Source organism: Pleurodeles waltl, chromosome 4_1, assembly GCF_031143425.1.
Source record: "Pleurodeles waltl isolate 20211129_DDA chromosome 4_1, aPleWal1.hap1.20221129, whole genome shotgun sequence".
In the NCBI taxonomy this organism is placed as follows: domain Eukaryota; kingdom Metazoa; phylum Chordata; class Amphibia; order Caudata; family Salamandridae; genus Pleurodeles; species Pleurodeles waltl.
Genome location: NC_090442.1, coordinates 31,411,838 through 31,436,496, shown reverse-complemented (window position 1 = coordinate 31,436,496; position 24,659 = coordinate 31,411,838). Strand labels below are relative to the sequence as shown.

The 24,659-nt window shown below is 48.6% G+C and overlaps 1 pseudogene; it reads right to left on the bottom strand.

Annotated features, from left to right (window-relative positions):
- Window positions 1-3,330: 3,330 nt before the first annotated feature.
- The window catches only part of LOC138286955 (zinc finger protein 624-like), a 70,162-nt pseudogene continuing 48,833 nt past the window's right edge, over window positions 3,331-24,659 (bottom strand).

The following is a 24,659-nucleotide window of genomic DNA, read 5'->3' as shown; positions in this document are numbered from 1 at the left end:
TAGGTTTCCCTAGGTGCTGGCTGGGCTAGAGGCCAAAATCCACAGTTAGGCACTTTGCAAAAAACAGCTCAGTTTTCTTTCAGAAAATGTGGTGTCCATGTTGCTTTTTGGGGCGTCTCCTGTCATGGGCACTACGCCTACCCACACGAGTGAGGTACCATTTTTATCGGGAGACATGGAGGAACACAGAATAGAAAAACAAGTGTTACTGCCCATTGTTTTTCTCTACATTTTCTCCTTCCAAAAGTAAGACAGTGTGTAGTAAAGAAGTGTATTTGAGAAATGCCATGTAATTCACATGCTAATATGGGCACCCCCGAATTCAGAGATGTGCAAATAATCACTGCTTTTTAACACCTTATCTTGTGCCCATTTTGGAAATTCAAAAGTTTCTTTGATACCTATTTTTCACTCTTTATATTTCACCAAATGAATTGCTTTATACCCGGTATACAATGAAAACCCATTGCAAGGTGCAATTCATTTATTGGCTCTGGGTACCTAGGGTTCTTGATGAACCTACAAGCCCTTTTTATCCCCGCAAACAGCATATTCCAGCAGATGTGACAGGGTATTGGTTTTGAAAATCTGACATCGCAGGAAAAAGTTACAGAGTAAAACATGGAGAGAAATGGCTGTTTTTTTCACCTAAATTTTAATACTTTTTTATTTCAGCTGTTATTTTCTATAGGAAAACATTGTAGGATCTACACAAATGACCCCTTGCTGAATTCAGAATTATTTCTACTTTTCAGTAATGTTTAGCTGTCCAGGATCCAGAATAGGTTTCACACCCATTTCTGTCACAGAAAATAGTAAAAATGGGGCATGTCCCAGTAAAATGCCAACATTGTGTTGAAAATGTGGTTTTCTGATTCAAGTCTGCCTGTTCCTGAAAGCTGGGAAGTTGGTGATTTTAGCACCACAAAACCTTTGTTGATGCCATTTTCAGGGGAAAAAACACCTGCTTTCTTCTGCAGCCATTGTTTCCCATTTTTCTGAAGAAAAAAAAAATTCAGCTGTATTTTGGTTGATTTCTTGGTCTTCTCCAGGGGAACCCAGAAACTCTGGGTACCTTAAGAATCCCTAGGATGTTGGGAAAAAAAGGACGCACATTTGGCATGGATAGCTGTAGGAAAGTACCAACTTTCTTGGCATATTACCCCCAATTTCTGATGTCAGTATGTTTTGCCTGTCTCAATGGGATCCTGCTGGCCAGGACCCCAGTGCTCATAATTTGTGGCCTAATGTGTGTGTTGTCAGTAGTGCTTAACTGTGTCACTTAACTTCTGCTAACCAGAACTCCAGTGCTTATGCTCTCTCTGCTTCCAAATTAGTCACTATAGTTTAGTGACTCCATATTCCAATTCCAATTGGCACACTGGACCCCCTTATAAGTTCCTTGCATTTGGTACCTAGGTACCCAGGGCATTGGGGTTCCAGAAGATGCTAACGGGCTGCAGCATTTCTTTTGCCACCCATGAGGAGCTCAGACAAACCCTTTTCCAGGACTGCCACTGCAGCCTGCGTGAAATGTGCACACCCTATTTCACAGCCATTTTCACTGCACTTAAGTAACTTATAAATCACCTACATGTCTAACCTTCATTTACTGAAGGCTAGGTGCAAAGTTACTAGGTGTGAAGGCACCCTTGTACTAGCAAAGGTGCCCCCGCGCTGTCCAGGGCCAATTCCCCGGGCTTTGTAAGTGCGGGGATACCATTACATGGGTGCACTACATGTAGGTCAATACCTTTATGTAGCTTCACAATGGTAACTCCGAATATGGCCATGTAAGGTGTCTAAGATAATGGAATTAACCCCCCATTCCAAATATGGTTTTGCGGGGCAATCCCATTCATCCTGGGGGCTCCACCATGGACCCCCAGTACAACCAAACCAGCTCTCTGAGGCTTGCACAGCAGCTATCGCTGCTGCCACCTCAAAGGCACGGTTCTGCCTTCCTGGGGCTGAGCAGCTCAGTCCAAGAGAGGCAGAACAATGCATTTCCTTTGGGAGGAGGTTGTTACATCCTCTCCCTTTGGAAATGGGTTTTACAGGCTTGGGAGGGGTAGCCTCCCAGAGTCTCTGAAAATGCTTTGAAGAGCAAAGATGGTGCCCTCCTTGCATAAGCCAGACTACACCGGTTCAGGGACCCCCAGCCCCTGCACAGGCGCGAAACTGGACAAAGGAAAGGGAAGTGACCACTCCCCTGTCCAGTGCCCAGAGCTCCCCTAGTGTGTCCCTGCCATTCGCCTTCTTGTTTTCCAAGGTGTGGGGACACTCTGGAGATCTCCGAGCAGCAAGGCCAGCAGGTGACGTCAGAGACCCTCCTTATAGGTGCATACCTGGGTAGGCAGCCAATCCCCCTCTCAGGGCTATTTAGTGTCTCTCCTGTGGGTGTCTCTTGAGATTCAGCTTGCAAGACTCCTCCATGAATCCTCTGCATCCTCTGCTTCAGCTTCTGACCGTCGGATCAACCGCAGACTGCTCCAGGAACCGCTGTAACTGCAACGAAGTATCCAGGACGACTCCTGTGACCTGCAACTTCAGCCAGCATTTGCAACAGTTTCCAAGGTGTGCATGCTCTGAGGACTCCCTGTCTTCACCCTGTACCAGAAGAACCGAAGGAATCGCCCGTTGAGTGACGGAGTCACTTCCTGCCCCTGCAGGCACCTTCCAAGACAACAGCCAGTTCTCTGGGACTCCTCTCATGATGACGAGCATGCTCCCTAGAACACAGGTGGTGGACCAACACGACCCAGACTGTCCTAAGATCCAGCTGTCCAAATTTGAAGGAGGTAAAAGATTACCTTCCCGGTTTGCGACAGTACCCCTGTGCACCGCGTCATCTCTAGCTCCCTGGGCTTCTGTGCACTTTTTGCAAGAATCCTTCATGCACTGTGTAGTCCAGGTCCCCAACACTCCATCATGCACTGCACAACTTGCTGAGTTGTTCTCCGGCGACGTGGTACCTTCTTTTGTTGTGCTGCACCAACCGCAATTTGCATCTTCTTTGTCCCCGTGTCCTGGGTCTCCCGTGGGTGTTGCCTGGTCATCTGTGGGCTCTCTCCAGTGTTTGGGCCCCCTCTACCTCTCCAGTCCAGATTGAGGTCCCCAGGTCACTCCTGGGTCCAGGCAGCGCCATTTTGATGCAAACAGTGACCTTGCTTGAACCAAGGCTTGCTGGACGAATCCAGCGATACAAACAGCCTGCATCCAACTTCTCGACGTGGGACACCACCTGCACCACGCAGGAACCTGCAGCCATCTTCTTTGGTGCTCTTTTGCAGACTTCTAACCAGAGAATCCTCTTTTGCACCACCTCTCTTCACAGGTCTTCAGGTCTAGGAATCCACCATCTGTTGCTTGCAGTCTTGCTTGGTTCTTGCAGTAACTCTTATCACGACTTGTAGTGTGTCCTGAGGAAACGTGCAGTATTTTACTCCTACTTTCCTGGGCTCTGAGGTGGGGTATTTTACTTAACTTTGGTGTTATCTTACACACCCAGTGCCCCTCTACACACTACACTTGCCTAGGGGGGAATTCATGATTCGCATTCCACTTTCTTAGTATATGGTTTGTGTTGCCCCTAGGCCTATTGTATTCTATTATATGTTCTACTGTTTGCACTATTCTATGACTATTTACTTACCAGATTTTGGTCTCCAGTGTATATATTGTATATAATACTTTGCTCCAGAAGGAGTATTGCCGCTAAGATATTTTTGGCCTTGTGTTACTAAAATAAAGTACCTTTATTTTTGGTAACAATGAGTATTGTCTTTTATTATGTATTACGTGACTGCGTAACTATAGTGGTATTGCAGGAGCTTTGCATATCTCCTAGTTCAGCCTAAGCTGCTCTGCTATAGCTACCTCTATCAGCCTAAGCTGCTAGAACACTACTACATTTCACTAATAAGGGATAACTGGACCTGGTATAAGGTGTAAGTACCCAAGGTACCCACTACAAACCAGGCCAGCCTCCTACAATAGCTTATATGGCCACAAAATTATGAAGGCCTAAGTGCGGACTACCCCAAATAGCCAAAAAAGGGCTCTGCACTGGGCGGAGGGAAAGGCCCAGCAGCTAAGGGGTTTAAGGAAAACCCAACACTTACTTATTGTAGTGCTTATTTAAAAATTAACTTAAGGCTGTAAGCTACTCTAAAGGTGTCTGCGAGTTACTGGTAGTGCCCGATCGACTAGTTCTAGACACCTGCCTTAGAGTAATCCCCAGACGTCAGACTGATCAAAGAAACTTTCGAGCAGTAACACTGAGAGCCAGTAGGTGGCGCTGTTCGGCTCTGTACCTACAGAGGAAGTGACATGCACGGTGCCTATAAAGGTGCCACTCCAGTGCATCAACATCAGTTCTTTAATTTCTCTGTCAGTCAGCAAAGATCCGGAAAGAATTTCCTCCAGTCAATTTTTGACTAATTTTTTCTGTGATTTTGTCAAGTCTTTGTCTCCTACTGTGATAGGATGCCCCCCAAAAGACCAATGGAGTTTAAGCCCTGACAGACCCCCATCTGGTTTACTTTTGGTGCCCTAAGCTGAACCGCGATTTCAGGACTTGTAAGGGCTGCTGCACAACGAGCCCCAAGGTGCTGAGAGACTGCTCCTTGGAGCTTCTAGTTGCTCGATGCCGGTTGCCTCCACAAAGCTCCAGATCCCAGTTGCGATAAAGGTCTCAGGCCCATTCATGGAGTCGTTCCAGGCACACATCATCATACTGAGAGTTACAGCTCACATTCTGCTCCTTTCACGTCTTGTGCTTTTGGACACTGTTCTCTGGTTGCTGTCACAAAACCATCAATGTTGTATGAAAACGACCAAACACCACGATCAGCTGTGAACATTCACCAGCATGTGATTTTTAAGTTAGTTCTTCTTGCAGGGACTCAGTCTGAGTGTGTTGGGAATATAGGTTTTATCACTATCCCCTCAAGTTAGCTGAAAATACCCTTGTAAGTCCCAGTATTGTTCACAGTGCTACTTTTACTGGTAGCATGAACAGGTGTGATTGGATGTTTTTCTTTGCAACTGAATAAAAACCAACAATGTTTCTTTAATTTGAGCCAGTGTGTTTCCTGATATATCATGTTGTTTTGCTGTGTACAAAAGTGAACAATCACTGAGAACAGACACTTGTATAATTCTACAAGTATTGATATTTGTGTTTTTTCTTTTCTGACTAGTCGGGTCTTCTATCATCTGGTATTTGAATGTCCCACATAATTGTCATTTTATCTTCCTGTATAATTCCTTCATGTCAAAATAACTGCACTTTTTTGTTCCTGTTTATGTCCTCAGATGGTTCAATATTACTGTTAATGTTCTTCATTCCTTCCGGATTTGTTGCACCTCTAGGATAACTTCCATGCGAGTTAATGAAGGTGTGTGTTCGCTGAGGACTGTGTAGGATTGAAAGTTGACAAAAGCTCTTCACACTTTCGGTGCACTTCTATGTTTTCCCCCTGTGTGTTCGCTGATGACTTAGGAGAGCTGATAATTGACAAAAGCCCTTCTGACATTCATTGCAATGTTATTGTATTTCCTCTGTGTGTATTCATTGATGTATCTGTAGGTTTAATAACTGACCTACGGAATTCACACGTTCACTGCACCTGAAAGGCTTCTCTCCAGTGTGTGCCCACCGATGAATCCTTAATGTTGAAAAGTCACTAAAACTATTTCCACATTTGACTAAAGTTCTTCACACATTCAGTGCACTTGAATGGATGTTCCCGTGTATGTGTTCCTTGATATATTTGTAGGCCTGGTAAACTAAAGCTCTTCATACATTAAGAGCAATTGAAAGGCTGTTCCCCTATCAGTGTTCGCTGACGAACCCTTAATGTTGGCAAGTTCCTAAACCTACTTCCACATTGATCGTGATAGTATTGCTTTTTCCTCTGTGTATTTGCTGATGTCTTCGTAGGTTTGATAATCAACTGAGCCTCTCCATACATTCACTGCACCTTTATGTTTTTTTCTCTGTGTGTATTCGTTGAGGTCTTTGTAGGCCTGATAAGTGACCTATCTCTTCATATAATTTACTGCACTTCAATGTTCTTGCTACTGTGTGCGTTCGCTGATGATTCTTTAATGCTGAAGGGTCACTAAAACTACTGCCACATTCACTGCAATGTTAAGGGTTTTGCCCCCGTGTGTGTGCGCTGATGTCTTTTTAGGTTCGATAATTGACTAAAGCTCTTCAGACATTCACTGCAATCGTATGGCTTTTCCCCTGTGTGTGTTCGCAGGTGACCTTGTAGGTCTGATAACCGACTAAAGCTCTTAACACATTCACTGCAACTAAACGGCTTTTCCCCTGTGTGTGTTCGCCAATGTCTCTGTAGGTCTGATAAGTGACAAAAGCTCTTCACACATTCACTGCACTTAAATGGCTTTTCTCCTGTGTGTGTTTTCTGATGCTTCCTTAATGTTGCATAAAGACTAAAATTACTTCCACATTCAGTGCAATTATATGGTTTTTCCCCTGTGTGTGTTCGCTGATGTACTTGGAGGTGTGATAATTGAATAAAGTTCTTTATACATTCACTGCACTTGAATGGTCTTTCCCCAGTGTGTGTTCGTTGATGCTGTTTTAGGTCTGATAGTCGACTAAAGCTCTTCACGCATTCACTGCACTTGTATGGTTTTTCCCCTGTCTGTGTTTGCTGATGCCTCTGTAATTCTGGTAATTGACTGATGCTCTTCACACATTCACTGGAGTTGAATGTTTTTTTTTCTGTGTGAGTTTGCTGATGGTGCTTTAATTGAGATGAGAAACTAAAGCTCTCATTAAATGTGCATGATTTGTTTTTCTTGGTTAGTGTCTGTGGGTCGGGTATATATTTGTCTATAGCCAAAGTCTGTGCTTCCTGATGAGCCATATGGCTGATAAAGCACTTGCACGTTTGGTTTCTGAATTAACAATAACGTTCAATAGCCACTAAATACGTGTCACACTCATAGTATGTATAAGGTTTCTTTGTAGGTGACTGTGCCTTTTGATTGGATTATGGTTATGCATGCTTCATCTTCCTTCTGGCCGGTGCAAATTGGGACGCTCTGTTGTATTGCAGATAACAAAACTTCTCCTTTCTTAACCCTTTAGTTGTCTGGCTCCGCTCCGTTGTGCTTTTCTGTGGTTGCTGCGGTTTGGCCAGAAAGAGTTTACAATACACCTAGAGCAGTGAATGATGGTCTGTTATCGCTTTAGAACACGAAGCACTGCTGTAACCTCATCATATTGATCCCATGATCAAAGCTGGTGTTGGACACCTGTTTATATAGGAGGTGGTTTCTTATTGTTGTTGCCTTAATTTCCTAGAGGGCATTTCTTCGTCTTGTGGTTGGAGTTGAACAGATCAGACTCTTACATCCACTGAACTGCCCTTGACTGCTTCTTCCAGGATCTGTCAGTTTATGTGTAGGTTCTTCTGTCGCTGACTGCACTGATGTTTCCTGAATACCAGAGCTCATTGTTGGTGACAGTTTTTTGCCGGTTTGCAGTTTTATCTTCGTTATTCATAATAATTTATCTTCGTTATTCATAATAATTCCATGCATTCAAGGCTTCCTTTCTGTTGGGTGTAAAGAGATTTAAAATTACTAAACAGAAACATTATGGAATCTGAATGCAGAATATTTAACTGGTTGTAAATGACATCTCTTCTTTACCTTCTTTGAAACTTAGCAAGGAATGTTTCACATGCTACTGGTACAGTTTTAGGGAGATGCACATTTAAACAAGAACTGATTGTGGGAAAAGAGCAGGATCAGGCTGGGCTGCTGTTATTTCAGTAACTCTTCAGGAAGTATATAACAAAGGAAACTCTTCAGGAAGTATATAATAAAAGTAACTCCACACACTTCTGAATGCTTACCTGTTCACATTGGATCAGCTCAATGCCAACTCCTGTCTGTACCTTGCTGTTCATTAAGTCACTTTTGACACTTTCAACAGCTCCCCGGGTTCAAGCATTTCAGTTTTTTTCTAACCTGGAAGACTATGGTGAGTTGAGGTGGCTTACCTCTCGCCGTGACATCTGCCCATCTGCCTAAAACTAGTACAGTTTACAGGGCTTGTTCTGGCCCTTAAAGACAACTTAAAAAGCAAGTCTTTAGTTTGTCCTAAAGTAGGCAAAGGTCTGTAAGATGCAGCTCCTTCCAGGGCCTTTTTGTAAAACAGAATGAGGGGTTCATTGTAATGCCCGACCTTTACATTATACGCACAGATAAGGCAAACAAACATTGATTCATATCATTAAATATTTTAAGATATCAGTCATTTAGTCCTTATACAGAATCCATCCAAACCAATAATTTACCTCACAAATTCCTGCAACAGATGTGTGCATATTAATCTTGTTTCCCCTTTTCTACCTTTACATGGTACCTGACTTTATGTTGTCCGTTTGGGGCCCAGGAAGCTCCTTTGTGACTGGATGGGCATTTGGCACAGCGGGAGGAGGTGTGAGTTGTCCACAGGTGATGCAGCATTTCTACCTTTCCATATTTCTTATATTCAAGTTACCTAATTTCCTGTCCTTCAGCTCCCCTACTCCCCTATGTCTGCTCACTCACTCTGCAGGGTTCGGCAAAAGTCGGATAATGACCTGATAGTGTCAGGAAAGTACCCTCTCTCTTGACACGGTTACGCCCATTTGCTGTCTGATGTCAGTCTGCTAACCAACCAGAAAGCTGAGACTGCAGGAGGCCAGGCTGAGGCTGCAGCAGCAACAGCTAGCACTAGATAGGGAGGCCTTGGCAGTGGAGAGGGAGAGGCAGGGGTTGGGGTTAGCACCCCATGGTGGCAGCAGCAGTTTCAGGGATTATAGAGTCAGGGAGGACTCCATAGATTCCAGAAACTTGCACAAAAGTGTTCCCTCATACAAGGTGGGGGATGACATCTACAAGTGGTTTGCTGTACTTGAGAGGGCATGTAAAGTTCATAGGGTCCCTCAAAGGCAGTGGGCTGCTATTCTCTGGTTGTCCTTCTCTGACAAGGGGAAGGATTGACTTATCACTGTCAGAGAGGAAGATGCAGACAGCTACAATATTCTAAAAACAGCACTCAGAGGGTTTTGGTCTCACCATTGAAGAATACAGAATCAAGTTCAAGGAGACCAGAAAAGAGGCCTCACAGGATTGGGTTGACTTTGTGGACTGTTCTGTTAAAGATTTAGAAGGCTGGTTACATGGCAGCAAAGTGTCTGACTATGAGAGCTTGTATAATCTGTTACTGGGAGAGCATATTTTGAATAATAGTGTGTCTGACTTGTTGCACCAGTACTTGATAGACTCAGAGCTGACCTCTCACCAAGAATTGGGAAAGAAGGCAGACAAATGGGTCAGAACAAGAGTGAGCAGAAAAGCTTATACGGGGGTGACAAGGGCAAGAAGAAGGATGGTAAGTCTAATGACAAAAGTGGAGACAAAGATAAAAGTAAAGAGTCTTCATCAGGCCGACAAAACTCTTCTGGGGTGGGTCTAAATCCTATTCTCATCACAATCAGAATAAAAAGCCTTGGTTCTACTTTGTAGAAACAAAGACCATAGGACAGGAGATAATTCTTGTCCTAAGAAAAGCACCAAACCTCCCACCACTACTACCCACACTGCTACAACTGGTGCCTGTAGCAATAACAGTGGTGGTGGGAAAACTAATACCACAAATAGTCAGTCCAAGGGTTCTGCAGGGCTCACTCTGGGAAATGTAGTGGGGCTTGTTTTATTTAGGGGAAACACTGAGTCTGTTTTAGTCTCTGATGGTGACATTGACCTTGCCACCCTTGTTGCTTGTCCCCTTAATATGGATAAGTACAAGCAACAACCCCTAATAAGTGGTGTTCAGATTCAGGCCTAGAGACACAGGAGCCAGTTGTAGGAAAGTACCATCTTGCCTGGCATGTTACCCCATTTTTACTGTATGTATGTTTGTTTTTGCCTGTGTCACTGGGATCCTGCTAGCCAGGACCCCAGTGCTCAAAATGTGTGCCCTGTATGTGTTCCTTGTGTGGTGCCTAACTGTATCACTGAAGCACTGCTAACCAGAACCTCAGTGTTTATGCTCTCTCTGCTTTTAACAGTCACTGCAGGCTAGTGACTAATTTTACCAATTCTAATTGCCACACTGGAACACCCTTATAATTCCCTAGTATATGGTACATAGGTACACAGGGTATTGGGGTTCCAGGAGATCACTTTAGGCTGCAGCATTTCTTTTGCCACCCATAGGGAGCTCAGACAATTCTTACACAGGACTGCCACTGCAGCCTGAGTGAAATAACGCCAACGTTATTTCACAGCCATTTTACACTGCACTTAAGTAACTTATAAGTCACCTATATGTCTAACCCTCACTTAGTGAAGGTTAGGTGCAAAGTTACTTAGTGTGAGGGCACTCTGGCACTAGCCAAGGTGCCCCCATATTGTTCAGCAAAAAGAACAAGTGATGGACGGAATGCTGAACAATGTCAAATATTCACACCCAGTACAGAGATATGGGCCTAAATCCATCGTTTTTTTTGCTGGCCATGCCTTTCCAGTTTGGACCCAGCCATATGCAAATCAGTTTTGACCCTGTCCCCCATGGGAACAGTCTAGCCCGATCTGCCAGGCCAGGTCTTCCCTGGACTGGAAACAGGCATCCTGGGACCGGTTTCGGGGTTTCAACCCTCATCAGCCAGGCTAGCTTGAATCCAGTGGCATGGGAAGCACAGGACCCACATCTGGACATACCCTTCCCACTTAGGGCAAAAAATGCAAAAAGAATAAGTGATGGACAGAATGCTGAACAATGTCAAACATTCACCCCCAGTACAGAGATCTGGGCCTAAATCCATTGTTTTTTTGCTGCCCATGCCATTCCAGTTTGGACCCAACCATATGAAAATCAGTCTTGTCCCTGTTCCCCATGGGAATAGTCCAGCCCGAACTGCCAGGACAGGTCTTCCCTGGACTGGAAACAAGCATCCTGGTACCGGTTACGGGGTTTCAACCCTCATCAGCCAGGCAAGCTTGAATCCAGTGGCATGGGAGGCGCGGGACCCACGTTTGGGCATACCCTTCCCACCTAGGGCAAAAAATGCAAAAAGAACAAGTGATGGACGGAATGCTGAACAATGTCAAACATTCACCTCCAGTACAGAGATCTGGGCCTAAATCCATTGTTTTTTTGCTGCCCATGCCATTTCAGTTTGGACCCAGCCATATGCAAATCAGTCTTGACCCTGTTCCCCATGGGAACAGTCCAGCCTGAACTGCCAGGCCAGGTCTTCCCTGGACTGGAAACAAGAATCCTGGGACCGGTTTTGGGGTTTCACCCGTCATCAGCCAGGCTAGCTTGAATCCAGTGGCATCGGAAGCACTGGAAGCCAAGAAGAAATCTCATGTAAACTGTAAACTTTGCACTTGTATAGCGCGAAACTCACCCGTTAGGGTCTCAAGGCGCTGTACTCATACCGCTATGGAACCCCTCCTGGCTTTTCCCTGTGAGGTGTCCACTCCTGGGCACCCCCAGGGTGAATCCAGGCATCCAAGCGCTTTTGGGGCCCTTGTGGAGATTAAGCAAGCTATTGCCCAGAGTTGCAGAGTGGGACCCATGAATTAGATTAGGCACCGAGGTGAGAATTATCTGGTCTAAGGGAATTGAGCCCAAGACCTGCCGAAGCGGGACTTGAACCCTGGTCTTGAGCCAGATCTCTGCTTCAGGGTCTGCCGCTCTAACCATTGTGCCACACTTCTCCAGTGAGGTCCATGTGGGTCGACGGAATCTTCCCCCTGCCAACGCAGGCACCAAACTTCTGCATCACTGTTCCTCTGGGTCCCCTCTCATCTTGACGAGTGTGGGCCCTGGAACACAGGAGCTGGATCCAAGTGTCCCGACAGTCCAGGGGCCCTTCTGTACAAATTTGGTGGAGGTAAGTCCTTGCCTCCCCATGCCAGACGGTAATCCTGTGTACTGCGTGAACTGCAGCCGCTCAGGCTTCTGTGCACTTTTACAAGACTTCCTTTGTGCACAGCCTAGCCCAGGTCCCCAGCACTCCGTCCTGCATTACCCAACTCGCTGAGTTGGACTCTGACTTCCTGGGACCCTCTTTTGTTGTGCTGAGTCGACCGTCGTGCTCAGATCTTCTGAACGCCTGGTCAGGTGCTTCTGCGGGTGCTGCCTGCTTCTGCGTGGGCTCTCCGTGTTGCTGAGCACCCCCTCTGTCTCCTCCTCCAAGGGGAAACCTCCTGGTCCTTCCTGGGCCCTGGCAGCACCCACAACCTTCAACCGTGACTCTTGCATCTAGCAAGGCTTGTTTGCGGTCTTTCTGCATGGAAACAACTCTGCATCCTCCAGCACGCCGGGGGACATCTTCTGACCAAAGGAGAAGTTCCTGGCACCTTCCGTTGTTGCAGAATCTTCAGCTTCTTCCACCCAGAGGCAGCCCTTTTGCACCTTCATCAGGGGTTTAGTGGGATCCTGCCCCCCCGGACACTTGCGTGACTCTTGGACTTGGTGCCCTTCCTTTACAGGTCCTCAGGTCCAGGAATCCCTCTTCAGTGCTTTGCAGTCAGTTGTTGTCTTTGCACAATTCCCTATCTCAACGTTACTGTTTTTCTGGGGTTGTAGGGTAACTTTACTCCTACTTTTCAGGGTCTTGGGGTGGGGTACCTTGGACACCCTGAGGCGGTCATTACAACTTTGGCGGTAAATGCTGCTTACCGCTGTGCAGAAGACCACCAACACACCGCCGCGCAAGCGGAATTCCGCCACAGCTATTATGACCCACATTTCGGAATCCGCCAAAATTCAGACACCCACACAAGTCCGCCACACCAAAGGTCAGTGATAAACTGGTGAAAACAAAACCTCCACCGTAACGCCAACAGAAATACGCCCACACTATCACGACACACGAATCCATGCAGCAGTCTTTCAACCGCGGTATTCCATTGGCGGTACACAAAGCTGCGCTCAAAATACACACACTCTTACAAAACACAGCCACATTGGACAATTCCAAATACACACACCTGATACACATACACACACCACTCCCACACACCCATTACAATATAAAACACACACCCACATCACCCACAAACCCCCACGACCAAAAATTCTGAAAGAAGGCCAGAGAGAGATAGCACCAGCAAGAACAACAGCATCCACAGGCACACAACACCATCACCCACAGAACCTCCACGCACCTCACACAACACACCACTACATATCAGCACACTTAACACCACACACTCCACCCCACAAATCACCTACACCACCCCATGGCACGGAAAAGACACCCCACGTTCTCGGAGGAGGAGCTCAGGGCCATGGTGGAGGAAATCGTTCAGGTAGAGCCACAGCTATTCGGAGCACAGTTGCAGCACACCTCAATAGCAAGGAAGATGGAGCTATGGCAAAGAATAGTGGACAGGGTCAACGCAGTGGGACAGCACCTAAGAAATCGGGAGGACATCAGGAAGAGGTGGAACGACCTACGGGGGAAGGTGCGTTCCATGGTCTCAAGACACCACCAGGCGGTTCAGCGGACTGGCGGCGGACCCCCACCTTCTCACCCACAACTAACAACATGGGAGGAGCAGGTCTTGGCGATACTGCATCCTGAGGGCCTCTCAGGAGTAGGTGGAGGAATGGACTCTGGTAAGACAAATCTTAATTATTACATCCCCCACCCAACCTGCATGCCAGCACATACCCCCACCCTCACCCCCATCACCCAACTCCTCACATATGTCCCAACATCACAAACCACACATCCCAACACCAAGCAATGCATGCAACAACAGAGCATGGACACCCATCACTAAAGCATGCCCACTGCACATACCCATACAACCCCCTAAACCATCCTCACACAAGGTCCCACACAGGAATGCAAGCACTGGGGGTCACCCACCCATTGCACACCATGACACACACAGATGCAATAATCATGCTTTTACACCCCTGCAGGACCCCTACCCAACGTCACCAGACAGGAAGGTCCAGACATGTCCACTCCACCCACAGAAGAGGCCCACAGTGATGACAGCAGCTCTGTCCAACTGGATCTAGATGACCAGCCCGGCCCATCGGGGACCTCGGGACAGTCGGTTTCCCACACCCAGTCACAGGTCACTACAGAGCTTCCCCCATCTGGAAACACCAGCATAGCACCCATCCAGCGGGCCCATACCTCCGTCCCCAGGACACGCCAATCAGCAGTGTGTCCATCACTACAGGGAACCCAGGCTAACCCACCACCCCAACAACAACAGGGACCTGGGGGCAGTGGTAGTGGGCACTCGGTCCAGGGGACGGAGGCCCAGGAACACTGGGTAACTGGGAGGGCTACTGTGCGACAGGGGGCGGAGAGGCCCAGGGAACCCACTCTCCACGAGGCCCTCTTCTCCATCATGGGAGCCTACCACCACTCCCAGGAAACGATGGCAACGGTACTGGCCAAGTTTCAGGAGACCCAGCGCCTGCAGGAGGAACAGTATATGGGCTTCAGGGAGGAACTCAGAACCATCAATTCCACCCTGGGCACCATCATAGGGGTGCTGAAGGAAGTCCTCAATACCAGGAGGGACACTGTGGCACTACAAAGGGCCCCTGACACTAGCATGGACGATGAACTGCCCACCACCTCCGCCGGCGCTAGTGGACAGGACGCCCTGCCACAGGACCACCACACCAGCACCCAACCCCCTGCAGAGGGAGAACCACCCCGCAAACGGTCCCTGAGATCCAGGATAAAGACAGAGCACGATGCCAAGACCCCCTCCAAGAAATGAGACCACCCTGATTGTCATCCTACTGTCCCACTTTGTCACGCTGTCCATACTTTAACTGCCCCAGCTACACTTCCTATGCCCATTTGGGCAATGCACCTGTGAGATTAATAGACTGGACTCTGCCATGGACATTCCTCCACCATCACCCCTCACCATTTCACTCCCCCCTCCAATATTGAGCACTTAAATAAACACACTTAAAGCACAAAACAATCTGGAGTTTGCCTGTGATTTCGAAATAGTGTATTAGCAATTACAGTGACAAAATACTCTTTCAATTGTAATGTCAACATACCTATGTCACACAGCTCTAGTCCATGAGGAATCTAAGCAGATGTCACACAGTGGGACCCACATCTGTGAAATCGTAAGGTAAAGTGACAACACAGTGACCATACACTGGGTGAAAATGACACACAGTAGAGAGGTAGTAGTGTTAAAGTACATGTAGTAGGCAGGTCTGTACTCTTACCTGTGTCTCACTGGAAATATTGCTGGATCATTGAGTCCCTGTTGTTCATGTCTTCTTCCTCTGCTTCCTCGTCTTCACTGTCCACAGGCTCCACAGCTGCAACAACACCGCCATCTGGACCATCCTCCTGCAGAAAAGGCACCTGTCGTCGCAAAGCCAAGTTATGAAGCATACAACAGGCCACGATGATCTGGCACACCTTCTTTGGTGAGTAGAATAGGGATCCACCTTTCATATGGAGGCACCTGAACCTGGCCTTCAGGAGGCCGAAGGTCCGCTTGATCAGCCTCCTAGTTCACCCATGGGCCTCATTGTAGCGTTCCTCTGCCCTTGTCCTGGGATTCCTCACTGGGGTCAGTAGCCATGACAGGTTGGGGTAACCAGAGTCATCTGCAAATGGTGAGGGACAACTGTTAGACACGCACTAACCTGGAGGTATATCCCCAGACCCAGACAACTATTCCCAGCTGACTTGCCTCCAGGTGCTCACCTAATAGCCACATACGGTGCCTCTGGAGTTGACCCATCACATAAGGGATGCTGCAATTCCGCAGGATGTAGGCGTCATGCACTGAGCTAGGGAACTTGGCATTCACAGATGTAGATGACTAGATGTACTGGTCTGCCAAACATACCATCTGTACATTCATAGAATGATAAGAGCACATGAGCAGCGGAACGGGCGGCACACGGCTGGGCCCGTTACGCTTTATACATACCGGTCTCACTGACGTGACCTCCGGCCTCTTGGTTATTTGTTGAATTATCATTTTCACTATATCACACATGCTCTATATATGCCTTGTGTGAGTTACATTGTGTATAATCACCTTTGCTTCATTAGGAATACAATTTTGGCTCACTATATGCCTTGTATTAGTTACACGTTGTACAATCACCTTTGCGCCATCGGGAATACATTTTTGCCCTGAGGAAGCCCATTTGCATGGGGCGAAACGCGTTGGCTGCTTTTTTCCTTTTGTATTCCATGTTACGTCAGAAATAAAACATCGTCTGAAGACAACTGAGAGAAGCTTCGTATTATTATAATTTCTACAGCCATTGGACTTATCTGGCCTACTGTGGCTGCTGTACGTCGTGGAGTGGTGCACCCCCTATATTCATTAGCATTCATAGAATGATAACTCTTCCGGTTTCTGTACAACTGTTTACTCCTGTGGGGGGGGGACCAAAGCCACATGGGTCCCATCAATGGCACCTATGATGTTGGGGATGTGTCCCAGGGCATAGAAATCACCTTTCACTGTAGGCAAATCCTCCACCTGAGGGAAAACGATGTAGCTCCGCATGTGTTTCAGAAGAGCAGACAACACTCTGGACAATACGTTGGAAAACATAGGCTGGGACATCCCTGATGCTATGGCCACTTTTGTTTGAAAAGACCCACTTGCAAAGAAATGGAGCAATGAGAGCACCTGCACTTGAGGGGGGATTCCTGTGGGATGGCGGATTACTGACATCAGGTCTAGCTCCAACTGGGTACACAGTTCCTGGATTGTGGCACGGTCAAGCCTGTATGTGATAATCAAATGTCGCTCCTCCATTGTCGACAGGTCCACCAACGGTGGGTACACCGGAGGATGCCGCCATCTCCTCACATGTCCCAGCGGACAGTGCCTATGAAGGACAATAGCAAGCACAGAGTCAAACAACTCAGAGGTACATACCCACAGTTTACCCAGAACACCAATCATACACAAAAGGTGGCCTGTATGTGTGTTGAGTCTAGGCCTAGGTATGTGTGACGCAATTGGAAATGAAGCCATGTGGGGCCCTGAAATGGCGGATGCCTGACCTGTAAAGTGGGACAATGGGATGTGAGGTAACTGCGCTGGCGTTGTACACCGTCGCGGTAGGCGGTCGAAGACCGCGGCGCAATGCTGCATTGGTTAACATTGGACTCTATGGGTCCCAGGAGCCAATGACGATGTACGCCGGCGGTGACGTGACGCGACGCACCGCCGCGGACGTGACCGCCATTTTCTATCTTTTCAATCACTCGATACCTGATCTTCGACAGAAGAGGACCTACACTGCAAGTGCTGCTGTGACCTCGGTCTGGAAGAGACAATGGCTCGAGTGTTTGGGGAAAGGGCCCCTGCCTTCACATCGGAGGTGTTGGAGAAGCTCGTTGATGGGGTCCTCCCCAGTACACGCTACTCTACGGTCCTCCAGATAAACAGCTAAGTACACAGGGAACATGTTGAATGGGCTATGCCTGTGTGGAGAGGGCTGCATGTAAGAAGGAAGGGGGGAGAGTGCTGCGTGCATGAAAGACAATGAATGCATGTGCCACATGGCAAGGCTAGGGATGGGGGCCAATCACTTTGACGGTGCAGTTGGTAATAACTTCTCTTTTTCACCTGTACATTTCATGTAGGTCAACGCCCACCAGAAAAAAGATATTTGGCGTGCCATCGCCAAGGACGTCCGGACCCTGGGGGTCTACCACAGACGGAGCACCCACTGCCGGAAAAGATGGGAGGACATTTGCTGCTGGAGCAAGAAGATGGCAGAGGCTCAGCTGGGGATGGCCTTCCAACGTGGGAGGGGTGCCCGTCGCACCATGACCCCCCTGATGTTCAGGATCCTGGCAGTGGCCTACCCGGAGTTGGATGGCGCTTGAGGGCATCACAGCAGCCACAAGGGGGTGAGTACACTCTCATTCTGCTGACTTTGCGTGCAGTGGAGGGGTCTGGGTGGGCTGTGGGTTTCCCTAGGCCACGGCGAGTTCCGTAGGCAAGGCCCCTCCATAAGGCAGGCCATGTGGCACCCCAGCCACCTCTGTAGAGTGACAACTACATCTAGTCATGCCCCTGTATCATCTATGTGTGCAGATATCATCCATAGCCTTGTAGGCCATTTCCCAGGAATGAAACAGTGGAGCCCAAGAGCGCGGCATAGTGCAAGGGGCTTCTGTGTCTGTCGTGTCCGCCAACGGTAGCGGTAATGCATACACTTAACATGTCTTTCTTGTGTCTCCCCCCCCCCTTTTTGTGATCTCCCTGTTCTTGTGTGCATTAGCATCATTAGGGCGGAGGAGCAGTGGCACCGGAGCACAAGGGAGCTGCATCCCACATGGCCCTGGAGGGCGACACTACGGAGACTGATATTCACCAGTGGGACGGAGGGCGAGGAGAGCTCCACGGCGGGGACAGGAGCTGACACCAGCGACACAGACTCGTCCTCTGATGGGAGCTCCCTTGTGGTGGCGGCAACATCTGTGCCCCCTGCATCTACAGGTACAGCCGCCACCCCCCTACCAGCACCGCCCTCCCAGCAGCCCCTCAGCCTTTGCCCCGTGCCCGCTCACCCAGGAGGGTGGGCATCACCTTCTCCCCAGGCACCTGAGGCCCTGCCCCAGTCACCCCTGCTGCCCTCAGTGTGGAGGCCATTGACCTCCTCAGGTCCCTCACTGTTGGGCAGTCTACCATTTTGAATGCCATCCAGGTTGTAGAGAGGAAGTTGCAACAAACTAATGCATTCCTGGAGGGCATTCATTCTGGTCAGGCGGCCCTTCAGCAAGCTTTTCAGACTCTGGCCTCAGCACTGATGGCAGCCATTGTCCCTGTCTCAAGCCTCCCCCTCCAACTTCCTCCATCCCGACCCAATCCCCTGTACCTCAGCCTATCCCAAGCACACCTACAGACCACCATGCACACACCTCAACACCCAAGGGAAGCTCAGGCAAACATAAGCACCACACATCCCACAGGCACTCACGCAAGCATCACACACATGCAGACACACCAACATCCACTGCCTCCACTGTGTCCCCCTCCTCGTCTCCCTCCTACCTCCCAGTCTCGTCTACACTCACACCTGCATGCACTACCTCTACAGCCACTACATCCCTCTCCAGCACACCCACCACCACACCCCGCTCACGTGCAGTTACCACCCCCACTACCATTCACACGTCCCCTGTGTCCTCTCCCAGTGTGTCTGTGACGCCCCCTCCCAAGATACACAAACGCAGGCACACACCCACCCAACAGTCATCCACCTCACGACAGCCTCCAGCGCCTTCACCCAAAGTCACCAAACATACACCTCCTACAACCACCACCTCTTCCTCCACTCCCAAACCCCCTCCAGCTACCCTTCCCAGTGTGTCCAAAAAACTTTTCCTGTCCAACCTTGACCTCTTTACCACACCTCCCCCGCCCCGTCCGTCTCCTAGGTCCTGAACTAGAACCTCAGCCACAACATCTCCGGAACCAGTGGTGCCTGTAGTCACCGGAATCTGGAGTGCACCGGCCACCTGGGCAGCCAGTGTGGCATGGAGCCACAGCACAGACAGTCCCCCACCTGTGAAGCATCAGAAGTTGGCCAGTGCCCCTTGTAGTGGGTGGGGATGTTGCGTGTGTGTGTCCCTGTTTTTTCCCTCCCCCTCCCCTGTGTCGTAGGTGCAGTACTCACCGTGGTCTTCACCGCCGGCGTTCGTGCTCCTGGTAGAGGAGCAGGAAGACTATTGCAGGTAGAATTTGGAGTTCCGGATCCATGGCGTCCTGTGTGGTGTTTAGAGGTGAGCGTTTTTCCTTCGGGATTCCTGTTTCCGCCGTGTTTTTATCCGCGGTGAATCTACCCCGGAAAAGGTGGCGGATTGGCATAATAGTGTAGGCGGTACATTGTCTTCCGCCTGTCTGTTGGCAGTGACCACCAAGCTGTTTGTTTATACCGTCGTGGCGGTCGGAGTGTTAAAGTGGCTGTCTTTGTTGGCGGTTTCCGCCACGGTCGTAATTGCAAATATTTTACCGCCGCTTTAACACCGACCGCCAGGGTTGTAATGACCACCTTAGTGTTTTCCTACACTCCCAGTGACCTTCTACACACTACACTAGGCCTGGGGTCCATTCGTGATTCGCATTCCACTTTTGGAGTATATGGTTTGTGTTGCCCCTAAGCCTATTGTCTCCTATTGCATTCTATTGTGTTCTACAGTGTTTGCACTACTTTTCTCACTGTTTACTTACCTGAGTTTTGGTTGGTGTGTATATTTTGTATATTTTACTTACCTCCTAAGGGAGTATATCCTCTGAGATACTTTTGGCATATTGTCACTAAAATAAAGTACCTTTATTTTTAGTAACTCTGAGTATTGTGTTTTCTTGTGATATAGTGCTATATGATATAGGCAGTATAGTAGGAGCTTTGCATGCCTCCTAGTTCAGCCTAAGCTGCTCTGCTATAGCTACATCTATCAGCCTAAGCTGCTAGAACACTACTAATCTACTAAAAAAGGATAACTGGACCTGGCACAAGGTATAAGTACCATAAGGTACCCACTATAAGCCAGGCCAGCCTCCTAAACCAGTGTCACCATGGTGACTGAAAAACTGGTGGCTCCTGAGCAACACCTACTTGGTGACTCACACCCACAATACTGTGAGCCACCCCATGCCTGTTGTTGATCTCAAGTGGGAGGTGGGGTGGGGTTTAATGGTCCTAAACAAGTTGTAGTGTCCATAGACCTACCAGTAGAGTGTCTATCGGGGAACGACTTGGAGACTTCAGCTTGGGCTGAAGTGGAGTTGGAGACCCATGCAGCCATGCTGGGCATTCCTGGGCTGGGCATATCTGCTTTAACAAGGGGTCAGGCCAAAAGGCAAAGGGAACAGGGAAACCTGGATCCTGAAACTATGGACTAGGAGCTTCCCAAGAGCACAGTTAGGAAGGGTAAGAAAATATCCCCTATCCCTCCCTCCACTGATTCCACCTTTGAGCAGGAGGAGTCAATTCCTTGGACAGAACCTACACCTGAAGAAGTTCAAGCTGACACAGCTGCACTCTTAGATGCAGGGGGTCGTGCCAGGGAGGATTTAAGTGTGGCACAGCAAACCTGCCCCACATTTGAGGGTTTGAGACAGCAAGCTGTCAAAGAAGAAACAGGGGATGTCAGTGGCACCCACAGGGTGTACTGGGAAAACAATCTCATGTATTCAGAAACAAGGTAACCCAAACCTGGTGCCACCAGAAGATTGGTCATCCCTCTGCAATACAGAGAGTCTTTGAAGACTTTGGCATATAACATTCCCCTTGCTGGACAACTAGGGCAAACTAAAACATGGGACTGACTGGTCCCTCACTTTCACTGGCCTCACATGTCAGAAGATACCAAGAAGTTATGTCGCTCCTGTGTTACTTGTCAAGCCAATGGCAAGACAGGTGTCACTCCAAAGGCCCCCTTAATCCCACTGCCAGTGGTTGGGTTACCCTCTGAAAGGTATGGGTTGACATTGTTTGTGCCCTTGACCCTCCCACAGCTTCTCGAAGCAGATTCATACTGGTAGTGGTAGACCACCATGCCACCAGATATCCAGAAGCCATACCTCCTAGGACCACTACAGCTCCTGCAGTAGCCAAAGCCCTACTGGGAATCTTTTCCAGGGTGTGTTTCTCAGAAGAGGTTGTATAAGACAGACGTAGCAACTTCATGCCTGCGTACTTGAAAGCAATGTGGAAAGAGTGTGATGTAACATACAAATTTACTGCTCCTTACCATCCCCAAACAAATGGGTTCGTTGAGCATGTTAATAAACCACTCAAAGGCATGATTATGGGGCTCTCTCAAAAACTCAGGAGTAGATGGGATGTCTTCTTACCATGCCTTCTCTTTGCCTTCAGGGAGGTACCCAAAAAGGATTGGGCTACAGCCCCTTTGAACTCCTTTTTGGTCACCCTGTTAGGGGTCCATTACCTCTTGTCAAGGAGGGTTGGGAGTAACCCCTGAAGCCCCCTAAACAAGATATAGTGGACTATGTACTTGGCCTCAGATCAAGGATGGCTGCATATATGAAGAAGGGCAGTAAGAACCTCCAGGCAAGCCAAGAATTGCAAAAGCAATGGCATGACCAGAAGGCTGTCTTGACAGTGTACCAACCAGGGCAGAAAGTGTGGGTCCTGGAACCTGTGGCACCAAGAGTACTCCAAGACAAAAGACAAAGGGAGTAGACCTCACATCATAGTGGAGAAAAAGGGTGAGGCCACTCCAAGAAATCCTCTCAGAGTACTTCATCTGAACCGCCTAAAGCCCTACTATGAGAGAGCTGACTTAAACCTGCTCATGGCCACTGGTGAGGGACAGGAAGAAGAGAGTGATCCTCTCCCTGACCTCTTTTCTAATTCTGCAGCTGATAGTTCAGTTGAGAGGGTGGTCTTAGCAGATTGCCTTTCTCAGTCTCAAAAGGAAGACTGCAGAAAACGTCTGGGACAGTTCTCAGAACTGTTTCCCTTACCCCTGGTCAAACCACATGATGTGAACACACCATTGATATAGGGGACACTCTGCCTGTCAGAAATACAATTTACAGGCAACCTGATCATGTAAGGGATTGCATCAAAGCAGAGGTGCAAAATATGCTTGACCTGGGAGTCACTGAGCACTCGGATAGCCCCTGGAAGAGAGATGAGGTATTGTATTGACTATTGGGGGCTCAATACAGTAACCAAGACAGATGCTCATCTAATCCCCAGGGCAGATGAGCTCATAGATACACTGGCATCTGCCAAGTATCTCAGCACTTTTGACCTTACTGCAGGCTATTGGCAGATTAAGTTGTTAGAAGATGCTAAACCAAAGACAGCATTTTCAACCAATGGAGGGCACTACCAATTCACAGTAATACCCTTTCGTCTGAAGAATGCACCTGCCACATTTCAGAGGTTGGTGAAAACAGACCTCCAAGGTCTGGAAGCCTTTAGTGCAGCATATCCAGATGACATAGCTGTCTGTAGCTCCACCTGGTCCACTTATGGAACGTTTTGGAGGCTCTGCAAAAAGCAGGCCATACTATCAAGACTTCAAAGTGCCAGATAGGGCAGGGGAAAGTGGTTAATCTGGGATACCTAATAGGTGGGGCACAGACTCAGCCACTACAAAAGAAAATTCAAACCATTTTGGATTAGACTCCCCCTACCTCCCAGACCCAGGTCAGAGCCTTTCTAGGTCTCACTGGGTATTACAGGAGGTTCATTAAGAACTATGGCTCCATTGTTGCCCCTCTTAATGACCTCACCTTCAAAAAATTGCACAAGAAGGTATTATGGACAGCCAGCTGTCAAAATGCTTTTGAGGAACTTCAAAAGGCTTTGTGTTCTGCATCTGTTCTAAAGAGCCTAAACTAAGAGGGCCAAGATCAACCAGTAGCTCTTATCAGCTGAAGGTTGACCCCCTGAGAAAAGCATTGGTCAGCCATAGAGAGGGATGCCTTTGCTATGGTCTGGGTCATACCTCTTTGGTACTCACTTCATTGTTCAAACAGACCGCAAACCTCTCTTATGGCTTAAGCAGATGAAAGGAGAAAATCCAAATTCTTGAGGTGGTCCATTTCCCTACAGGGTATGGATTTTACGGTGGAACATAGACCTGGGAGTAACCACTCCAATGCAGATGGACTCTCCAGATATTTCCACTTAGACAAGGAAGACTCATCTTGGCAAGGTTATCCTTCTTGTCCCTCGTTTTGGGGGTGGGGATAGGAACGTACCCTGTTTCTTGGCATGGTTGGGAGGGAGGAGCAGCTGGGAGGTGGGAGCGGTGGCCGAATGGGGGTGTGAGGAGGGTGGGGCCGTAGGGACGCAGTGGGGGAACAGAACAGCTTAGAAGAGCCAAAAACGGGCCAAAGGGGCGCAAAGGCACAAAGAAGGACAAAAGGCTAAACAAGCACAGAAAATGGCACAAAGTAAGGGAAACAAAGGAAAAAAGCTAAACAAGCGCAGAAAATGGCACAAAAACAAAGACAGATACAAACCAACACACAATACTTACAGAAACCCACTAGACACCAGGGATGAAGCGCATGCGGGTGCCTGCAGGTGGTGGAGGGCCTCAAACTCGCGGCAGCAACGAGGGTGGTGTAGAGGGCACAGGCACAGTCTGGTGGAGCTGCGCAGCATGTGAAGCGAGCTCTGACCTTAAAAGCAGACCAGGGGTCACTCTGAGCACTGCGCAGCGGCCACCATTGAGAAGGGGAGGTGGGAGGGAGGACCAGCTTGGAGGCGGGAGTGGTTGGCAAATGGGGGCGCGAGGGGGGGCCGCAGGGACACAGTGGTGGGAAAAGAACAGCTTAGAAGAGCTGACAACGGACAGAAGGGGTGCAAAGGCACAAAGAATGAAAAAAGGCTAAACAAGCACAGAAAATGGCACAAAAACAAACACAGATACAAAACAACACACAATACTTATGGAAACCCACTCGACACCAGGGATGAGGCAGAGGCAGGTGCCTGAGGGTGGTGGAGGGCCTCGAAACCGCGGCAGCAGCGAGGGCGGGGTACAGGGCATGGGCACAGTCTGGTGGAGCTGCGCTGTGTGTGGAGCGAGCTCTGACCTTAAAAGCAGGTCAGGGGTCACCCA